Source organism: Astatotilapia calliptera, chromosome 7 (assembly GCF_900246225.1).
Source record: "Astatotilapia calliptera chromosome 7, fAstCal1.2, whole genome shotgun sequence".
Lineage (NCBI taxonomy): Eukaryota > Metazoa > Chordata > Actinopteri > Cichliformes > Cichlidae > Astatotilapia > Astatotilapia calliptera.
The window spans coordinates 58,395,395-58,405,998 of record NC_039308.1 but is presented as its reverse complement, the minus strand read 5'-3'; the positions used below and the strand labels follow the sequence as shown (position 1 = coordinate 58,405,998).

At 39.9% G+C, this 10,604-nt stretch overlaps 1 long non-coding RNA gene across 1 annotated transcript; it reads left to right on the top strand.

Annotated features, from left to right (window-relative positions):
* The first annotated feature begins 7,023 nt into the window (after positions 1 to 7,023).
* LOC113026878 (uncharacterized) lies at positions 7,024 to 8,033 on the top strand. Its single transcript, XR_003272961.1, has 3 exons — positions 7,024 to 7,094; positions 7,243 to 7,380; positions 7,560 to 8,033. It is a non-coding gene; the product is annotated as an uncharacterized LOC113026878 (long non-coding RNA).
* Positions 8,034 to 10,604: the final 2,571 nt, after the last annotated feature.

Sequence of the window (10,604 nt, the reverse complement as noted above, 5' to 3'; positions counted from 1 at the left end):
TACTATCAGGATGCTCCAATATTGTGGTGAGAATACCGGCAGGAACTAGGACGAGAGCTCATATTTCTCCTATATCAGTTTACTTTCACTGCCGGCCATTAAACCTAGAATCAAATTTAAAATCCTATCCATCATATATTAAAGATCTTATTTTACCATATTATTCAATTCAATTCAATTTTATTTATATAGCGCCAAATCACAACAAAAGTTGCCTCAAGGCGCTTCATAGATACAGAGAAAACCCAACAATCATATGACTCCCTATGAGCAAGCACTTTGGCGACAGTGGGAAGGAAAAACTCCCTTTTAACAGGAAGGAACCAGGCTCAGGGAGGGGCGGCCATCTGCTGCGACCGGTTGGGGTGAGAGAAGTAAAACATCATAAAGACATGCTGTGGAAGAGAGACAGTGATTAATAAAAGATATGATTCAATGCAGAGAGGTCTGTTAACACATAGTGAGTGAGAAAGGTGACTGGAAAGGAAAAACTCAATGCATCATGGGAATCCCCAGCAGCCTACATCTATTGCAGCATAACTAAGGGAGGATTCAGGGTCACCTGGTCCAGCCCTAACTATATGCTTTAGCAAAAAGGAAAGTTTTAAGCCTAATCTTAAAAGTAGAGATAGTGTCTGTCTCCCGAATCCAAACTGGAAGCTGGTTCCACAGAAGAGGGGCCTGAAAACTGAAGTCTATGCCTCCCATTCTACTTTTAAATACTCTAGGAACAACAAGTAGGCCTGCAGTGCGAGAGTAAAGTGCTCTAATAGGGTGATATGGTACTACAAGGTCATTAAGATAAGATGGGGCCTGATTATTTAAGACCTTGTATGTGAGGAGCAGGATTTTGAATTCAATTCTAGATTTAACAGGAAGCCAATGAAGGGAAGCCAAAACAGGAGAAATATGCTCTCTCTTTCTAGTCCCTGTCAGTACTCTTGCTGCAGCATTTTGGATTAGCTGAAGGCTTTTCAGTGAGTTTTTTGGACATCCTGATAATAATGAATTGCAGTAGTCCAGCCTGGAAGTAATAAATGCATGAACTAGTTTTTCAGAGTCACTCTTCTATTTTTTTCAGGGCCGTGTACAATAACCTCAGTTTTATCTGAATTAAGAAGCAGAAAGTTAGCGGCCATCCAGGTCTTTATGTCTTTAAGACATTCCTGCAGTTTAACTAATTGGTGTGTGTTATCTGGCTTCATGGATAGATAGAGCTGGGTGTCATCTGCATAGCAGTGAAAATTTATGCTATGTCTTCTAATGATGCTGCCTAGGGGAAGCATGTATAATGTAAACAGTGTGAAGAGGACTCTCCATTTACATGTACAAATTGGAGTCTATTAGATAGATATGATACAAACCACTGCAGTGCAGTACCTGTAATACCTACAGCATGTTCTAATCGCTCTAATAGGATATTATGGTCAACAGTATCGAATGCTGCACTAAGGTCTAGCAGGACAAGCACAGAGATGAGTCCACTGTCAGAGGCCATAAGAAGATCATTTGTAACCTTCACTAAAGCTGTTTCTGTGCTGTGATGAGCTCTGAAACCTGACTGAAACTCTTCAAATAAACCATTCCTCTGCAGATGATCAGTTAGCTGTTTGACAACTACTCTTTCAAGGATTTTTGATATGAAAGGAAGGTTGGAGATTGGCCTATAATTAGGTAAGACTGCTGGGTCTAGAGATGCTTTTTGAGTAAAGCTTTAACTACAGCCAGCTTGAAGGCCTGTGATACATAGCCGATTATTAGAGATAGGTTGATCATATTTAAGATCGAAGAATTAATTAATGGCAGGACTTCTTTGAGCAGTTTTGTAGGAATGGGGTCTAAAAGACACGTTGATGGCTTGGAGGAAATAATTATTGAAGTTAACTCAGAAAGATCAATTAGAGAAAAAGAGTCTAACTTAACATCAATGGTACTAAGAGTAGCTGTAGATAATATTACATCTGTGGGATGATTATTGGTAATTTTTTCTCTAATGATAAAAATTTTATTTGTGAAGAAGTTCATGAAGTCATTACTGGCTAACGTTAAAGGGATTGTTGGCTCAAAAGAGCTCTGATTTTTTGTCAGCCTGGCTACAGTGCTGAAGAGAAACCTGGGGTTGTTCTTATTTTCTTCAATCAGTGATGAATAGTAAGATGTTCTGGCTTTGCGGAGGGCTTTCTGATAAAGCAGCAAACTATTTCTCCAGGCTAAATGATGATCCTCTAAATTTGTGACACGCCATTTCCTCTCCAGCTTACGAGTCATCTGCTTTAGGCTATGTGTTTCAGAATTATACCACGGAGTCAGGTACTTCTGATTTGAGACCTTAGTTTTCACAGGAGCTACAGTATCCAGAGTCGTACGTAGTGAGGAGGTAAAATTATTAGCAAGATAATCGACCTCTGTTGGAGTAGCGTTCAGATAGCCGCTCTGCTCTATGTTGGTACAGGGCATTGAAGATGATAACAGTGGGTGGATTACATTCTTAAACTTAGTTACAGCGCTTTCAGAAAGACATACTGTGATAAAGTCTGCTCTCCACTGCTGTGTAATCAATTATTGTAAATGTAAATGTTATCAGGAAATGATCAGACAGGAGAGGGTTTTCAGGAAACACTGTTAAATGTTCAGTTTCTATGCCACATGTTAAAACAAGATCTAGAGTGTGATTAAAGTGGTGGGTGGGTTCTTTTACATTTTGAGAGAAACCAATTGAGTCTAATAACAGATTAAATGCCATGTTGAGGCTGTCATTTTTAGCATCTACATGGATGTTAAAATCACCCACAATAATTATTTTATCTGAGCTGAGAACTAAATCAGATAAAAAGTCTGAGAAATCAGACAGAAACTCTGTGTGAGGCCCAGGTGGACGATAGATGATAACAAGTAAGACTGGTTTCTGAGTTTTACAGCTGGGGTGGACGAGGCTAAGCATCAGGCTTTCAAATGAATTAAAAGTCTGTCTTGGTCTTTTGTTAATTAATAGGCTGGTGTGAAAAATTGCTGCCACACCGCCCCCTCGGCCTGTGCTTCGAGATTTCTGGTAGTTAGAATGACTCGGGGGTGTTGATTCATTTAAACTAACATAATCATCCTGCTGCAACCAGGTTTCTGTAAGGCAGAGTAAATCGATTTGTTGATCAATTATTAAGTCATGTACTAACAGAGACTTGGAGGAGGGAGACCTAATATTTAATAATCCACATTTCACTGTTTTACTCTTTGGTTCAGATGTGGATACTGCATTGTTCTTTCTTTGTGATTGTTTATGTTTAAGTTGTTTATTGCTTATTTTTAGTTTGTTTTTTGTCTTTTTGGGAGCTGACACAGTCTCTATGGAGATGGGGGGTTTTTTTGGGGGGGGGGGGGGGGGTTAGCAGGAGGAGAGAAGCTGCAGAGAGGCGTGTAAGACTGCAACTCTGCTTCCTGGTCTCTTAGTACCATTGATGTTAAGTTAGACTCTTTTTCTCCAATTGATCTTTCTTAATAAATTTGTCCATATTTCTAGAAATGAGAGCTGGTCCATCCAAAGTGGGATGGATGCCATCTCTCCTAACAAGACCAGGTTTCCTCCAGAAGGTTTGCCAATTATCTATGAAGCCCACATCGTTTCTGGGACACCACTCAGACAGCCAGCAATTTAATGAGAACATGCGGCTAAACATGTCACTCCTGGTCTGATTGGGGAGGGGACCAGAGAAAACTACAGAGTCCGACATTATTTTGGCAAAGTTGCCAATAAGTTTGATGTGTCACATGGCCCTCTTCCTATTGAAAAAACAAAAGTTGTATCCAAGATGGCTGACTTCTAAATGGCCACCATGGTCACCACCCATCTTGAGGAGTTTGCCCCCTTGCATATACTAATGTGCCACAAACAGGACTTTAATATCACCAACCATTCCCATTTTATTATGGTGTATCCATATAAATGGCCCACCCTGTACTATATGTTGTAGACTAGCTTGCTGTTTTTCCCAATTGGGATCTTTGTTTTTTAACCCCCCTACCTGTGCTTGGGCTTCACTATTGCATAGATTTAAACCTCCTGTAGTCACCCAGATGTCATAAGTACGCTTTATTATATTATTTACCTTACTTACCTTACCTTACTCATCCACAAACAGGACAGGTGTATAACAGCTGATGCATCAGCTGACCCAGGAACACAGAAGTAGGGCTGCTCGATTATGGCAAAAATGATAATCACGATTATTTTCACTGAAATTGAGATCACGATTATTTGACGATATTTATTTAACCCTTTAAGACCTACTATAGAACCAAGTCCACCAGAGCTTATATTATTTTTTTTACATGCTGTAGTGCCATTTGTGGGAGCATTTCAAGTTGCTATACATCAATACAACTGTTATAGCCCATATTTTAATAATATGTATGCATTAAGTCCATAGTAATTACATAAATTGCAAAAAAGTGCAATAAACTACAAAAAAAATTGAAAATCGCTTTTGTTTTGTTTACATATATTTCTACTTGGAGAAATTTAAGAGGTTTATCCCTCAAAACTTTAAATACAATAAAGTTGCAAAAAATAGTTTCCCACCACAGGAAATTTATTTTGAGTGTCTTCATAGTTTTATTTTGGAGATACAGCAATTTTTATATACTGCAGGAAAAACAAAAAACAATCCTATGATGCAAATTTGCAAAGAAAACAGCATGTGCATCATTTCACTGTGGGAAGTGTTACGAACAGCTGATAGGAACGGCAAAGCGTGTTTCTGGAATATTATGTTTTTGTTCCTGCAAGCGCTTTTTATGCAATTTTTGCAAAGCTATATGTGGAACGAAACCGTGACCGAGGACAAGCTGATGGCATAAGATGTAAGTACAACTCCTCCGGTTTCATATGCAAAACAAATTATTGCGCTAGCTTACACGGTTCAGGTTCTACAGGGATTTAAAAATAGTTACACAAAACTGAGCGTGCTGCTCTGACCGGCTTTAAAGGGTTAACAATGACTTTAAAAAATAATATAAAATAGTGTGCAACACCACTGAAGTTTTTTTTTTTTAAACTCTCTTTTCAACCAACAGCAGTCACTCTCCAAATAACTTCTGCTTAGCTTTCCGAGCTTCCCTCGGGTCCTCTTAATCAGCGGTCTCCAACCTTTTTTGCTCCACGGACCGGTTTATGCCCGACAATATTTTCACGGACCGGCTTTTAAGGTGTCGCGGATAAATGAGGGAGGGGCTAATAATCGGCTCAGTCATTTTTAATGATCGTTGAAAGCCCAGATCGTAATCGTGATTAAAATTCGATTAATTGAGCAGCCCTACACAGAAGGTATGTAGGTGTGATGTAAGGGGACCCAGGAAGTGATTCTGAAACAGAAGGATGGTGGTTGACTGAGAAGGTAACTTGAAATTTCCTGACCCAGGAGCTGGGAAGATGCTGCCTTGGGGAGTTGGGAAGCATTGATGAATGATGATAAGGCATGGTGTTGCGGAAGCCACAATTTTTTCTGAAGGACTTACCAGGAGTTGGCTTCTGGGGATGTTAGGGGCAACATGAGACAGTAAACAGATCAGTGGTTAGCTGACTCAGAAGAGCCACTGAGCTAGATAAATGGGATTAACGGTGCCCTCAAGGGCCACATGTTCTGGTGCAGCGGTGGGGGTCAGTAGGGCTGGGCATTTTCCCTTTAAAAAGTGCTGCAGGTTTACTAGGTCTAATACTGTACAACAAAGAAAGCGTGACTGGAAAAAAAACAAGTTAAGAAAATAAACAAGTTAAAAAAATTATTGTCCTTATTTGGAACAATTTTGGTCAGCTTGTGTTTTTGTGTTGTAAAGTTAAACAAAACAGAATACATCCTAAGTGCAGTCACTGGGAATTTTAGGAAACAAAAATGTGACTAATAACAAAGTAACTCAACAAAAAGGTAACCCAAAACACAAACTTGTTTAGATATAAAAAAAGTAGGCAAGGGAACAACGAGTTTAAGAGCAAAGGAAGATCTCGGTCCACAGAATGACAAAAAGCACAGATACTCACGTTCATGACATAAACCATACAAATACACTCACCTTGTCCTTGTTTCTTTTATTTAAGTCCAAAGGACTTAAATAAAAGAAACAAGTCCTTTATTTAAGGTGCCACGATGCCACTAAATGGCATCGTGGCACCTTATTTTATTTAGTGAGAAAAGGTCCAATGAGTGTCTACGGGATTATTTAAAACCTCCATATCCTGTGCTATTGTCAGGTGTTTTGTTTGGATTTGTCTATTGTTATCATAACCCCCTCATTTTCCTTTTCGGAATATGCATGAGGTAACTCATTTTGTAGATTCTATTGTGGTTTTCTAATTACTGTTACTTGAATCACTATTCTGGTCTATTGTGCTTGTTGTTTTCCCACATTGTCTGTGTGACCTACTCCTTTTCTATAGTTTAATTAATTTTATTTAAATGGTACGTTACATTTGAGCGCTGATTTCGAGGTACAATTTAACAGTGTTTCTATTTACTCATCTAATGCGCAAACGACAAGTATAAAGGATTTGGTACGATTTGCTCAGAGGGACATCGTCCCATCCCCTCTTATTTTGCCAGCTGAGCAAACTACTCCAGAAATATAGTGCAGTTATTTACTGTATTGCTTATGTCAGCTCACTGATGTCAATTGTAGAGGTTTAGGACAGTGCTACTTTTTAATTAACACTGTTTACATTTGTCTGGCATCCATCTTACATTGATTGCGCAGACAAACAACTACTTACCAAGAAGCACAAGCAATTCCCTGTGCCCTAAAACTAAAAGCACCATATTGCCCTTCAAATCCCTTATCGGCCCACTTCAAGCACCCGTACTAACCCCGACCGTCCTTTTCAGCTCTCAACACACACACAAATACATGCACGCACACCTCCCTCCTGACCTGTTTAATCCTTAATTACCATGTCTAATTAGACCCTGACATCAAGAGGTCAATCAACTAATTACAGAATCAGAAGATGAAAGGAAGAAGAAAAGAGGACCAGTCAGAAACCTCACAGCCATGACTAAAACCAACCATCGCTGTCATCTTTTAAACACACATCTGTTCTGCACATACCAGGGGTAACTGAGTTTCACAATGCATTATTGTATACTTGCAGGCGTGTGCAAGCTTCGGGTGTAAAAGTATCCCCTCTGACATCCATAAATGCATGCATGCTTTCATAGATATGATAAGCGTATGGACAGTAAACACTATTCTCTGTGACAGGAGATTCCCCCATAATGCAGCTCACCTTCAGGCCTCTCACTCACAATTTACAGCCTCGCCTCTCATCGATCTGCAGCTGGGGATCCAAGCTGGGTACGGCGCAGGTCAATCTATCGGATGTGTGTCTGTGTGTGGTAGGTGAGGTAATCATGTATGTTACTTTTACAGTTAGTTGTATATTTGAGCATATGGATTTATGCACATGTAAGCATTTGTGTTTGTGTGTGAATTTAATGGTGTGTTGTAAAGTGTACGCATTATTGTATGTGTGAGTGTCTTCTAAATCGATATTTGTTGAACTGTCTTGTATTTTACAGCTGCATCAATACTAGGATCAGCGTCTTAATCAGCAGTGTGTATCTGCCCTGGAAATAGAGTCCCCGGGGAAATGCTATTTGGAACGCCGTAACAGCATTGACGCAGGCTGCCCCACAATCGTTCCACCTCCCGTCATCAACCCTTTCATCAATGCTACGTTCATGTACAGTGAAGTAACTATAGGATGCAGCATTATTTACACTGAAGACAGCTGATTTTTTTTTTCTCCTCAAAAATCCTGCCCACGTCATGTAATTTCACACATATTGGCTCTATTTTTAATGAGCTAATGATTTCAACTTCAGTACTGTGTTTTGCTCCTGACAGCATGTTGGCAGGATTGTCAGTTAGTAAACTTGTCATGAGAACATTAAAGAAGTGCTGAAGATCAAAAGCTGGAAAAAGGAAATGGAGGCTATGTTCTACTGCCATAATAGACTATAATTTATGGATAGTCAGGCAGAGCCACATCACCAACTGTCAGGATTTTATTGACAATAAATCCAGTGAAAACAAGCAACACAGGATATTACATCTATATGTTATCATATTTTCTGACTCCCTTACTATCACATTTGCAGTGCTCATATTATTAAAATGGATCACATGGATGTTGAGGCGTATGATGAGGTACAGATTGTTGTTAGATTTACTGGAGGTCAGGCCACCGAGCCATCCACCACCGAGCCTTGTCTAAACCACTGTGCACCAGAGAATCTTTCCAGATGGTGCAAACAACCTATCAGGATTGGGCTCTACCAGACCCCACGGGTCCTCCTCCAAGCCTCGTTCCAGGATGGGACTCCAGAATCCCTTCCACAGGCAAGGTCACATTGTGGTTCTTCTCTAGGGGTCTTTTGAATTGCTCTTAATCTTCCCACACATTCTCTTGGGATCTCTCAAGCTCAACCAAACTCCTCTACCATTGTAAGATTGGGATTTTCTGAGTAGCTGTGTATTGTTAAAAAGTTAAGACTGTGAGAATATGAGAGGTTAATCCTGTGACGCGAATCACATTTTCTAATATGATCGATACGTTCTTGGAAAAGACAGTTATTTGCCTCTGACATTTCTTTTGGGTTCTGGCAGATTATCTGTGCGCTGTAGCAGAAACATTTTGTATGGATGAGGTATAATACTCAAAGAATTGTAATCTTGGGAAGATTTGGAAATTTGGAAAAGGTTCATATAATTCTGGTTTTGGTCATCAACCTTTTTGAGAGATTTGTATTTGATCTGACTTGTGAGTTCTCATTGTCCACTGACATTAATTATAATTCAACAGTGCTTAAATATACTCACTGGCCACTTCATTAGAATTAGAATTAGAATTCAACTTTATTGTCATTGCACATGCACAGGTACAGGGCAACGAAATGCAGTTTGCATCCATCCAGAAGTGCTTTAGTGATATAGATATATTACAATATATATTAGCAATAATATAGATATGTAAGTATATTACAGAAATGGGTCTATTATGGTATGTTATAATGTACACGGTATGAAGTATGTTGTGAATATTCTATAACTATAAGTATGTACAGGCTGTAGGCTGTGCTTCATCAGTTACACCTTGCTACTACTGGGATGAACCCTCCTTTTATCTTCAGAAACACTTTAATTCTTCATATAGTTTCAAAAGGCTGCTCACTTGGCAATAAGTAGCCCCCAAAAATAATCATTAAATATTCTTACAGAAACCACCAGCCTGACCACTTATGCAAGGCAGGATGGATCCATTCTTTCATGCTGTTTTTGCCAAATTATGACCCTACCATCTGAGTGACTGAAAAATTAAGACTCATCAGACCAGCCCATACTGTCCAAATTTAGTGAGCCCATACAAATTATAGCCTTAGTTTTCTGTTGTTATCCAACAGGAGTGGCACCCAGTGTGGTGGAAGACGTATGCCAAGTGAAATGGCCATCAGTGATTTGTTGACTTCCTTCCTCTAGAAGGAAGCAAAGACAAATGCTGCTAAATAATTGGAGATAAAGTATCGGAATTTCAGGAGCGGGACCACACCTCCAAACACGTTCCTTCTGGTTCTTATCTATATATGTTCCCCGAGTTCTACAAGCTGTTCATTCTTGTTTACGTGCTCCACCCTCCCTTCCCTTTTCAATTAACTTCTTCACTTCTATTTAGTGCATAGACATATACATAGACTCTATAAGAAAAACATTTAGTCTCTGCTATGATAATTATCTAACAATATAATCTGCCTGTCATCACATATTAAAAGCTCACATGTGAGAGCTTGCTGCTGCTAGCTTATTGGGGGTAGGTGTAGGACAACAACCATCACTGGCATCGTGGAACTCTCCCATTGACTTGTGATCACGATTCGTGTTTTTAATGTTCTCCCTCTGCTCTCCGTTCCTCACTCCCTGCAGTGGTAAATTGCATTAGAGGAGATTTATAGAAGACATTCAATTTACAAATCATCTCGCTGCACATCTTCCTATTCATCCCCCACCCCACGTTTATTCCTCACCTCCTCTTTTTCTCATTGTCTTTCTCTCCATCATCAGTGTCATCATCAGCTTTTTCACTCTCTTTCTCTTATAAATAGCAGAGTGGTCAGATTGCAGACCAGCCTAAAAGAGCAGACCACTTATCCGGCTCTGAATACTGGAAACTTGCCACAACCGCAGCGAAGCACAATAAGTCTTTCTCTTACAATTACACACTCTGTCGCAGAGGGTGCTATTTAATGTGTGTGTAGGTGTGTGCGGTGGGAGGTATATATATTTTTGAGTTCCTGACACCATTTCAATGCAGGTATAAGAGTGACAACGGGCAACTTGCCCTGCCTACTTTATCTCTGTCGCTCTCACACATGCACGCGCGCGCACACACACACACACACACACACACACACACACACACACACACACACACACACACACATATATTGATAGTTCTCGTTCTTCTGCCCATCTTGCCCCCCCTCACTCCCCTCTCTCCTACCATCCTCCTGTCCTCCTTTCCTTTCTTCCTTTTTTCGAATCCTTCTCTGCCTCCTGTCCCTGCTTTC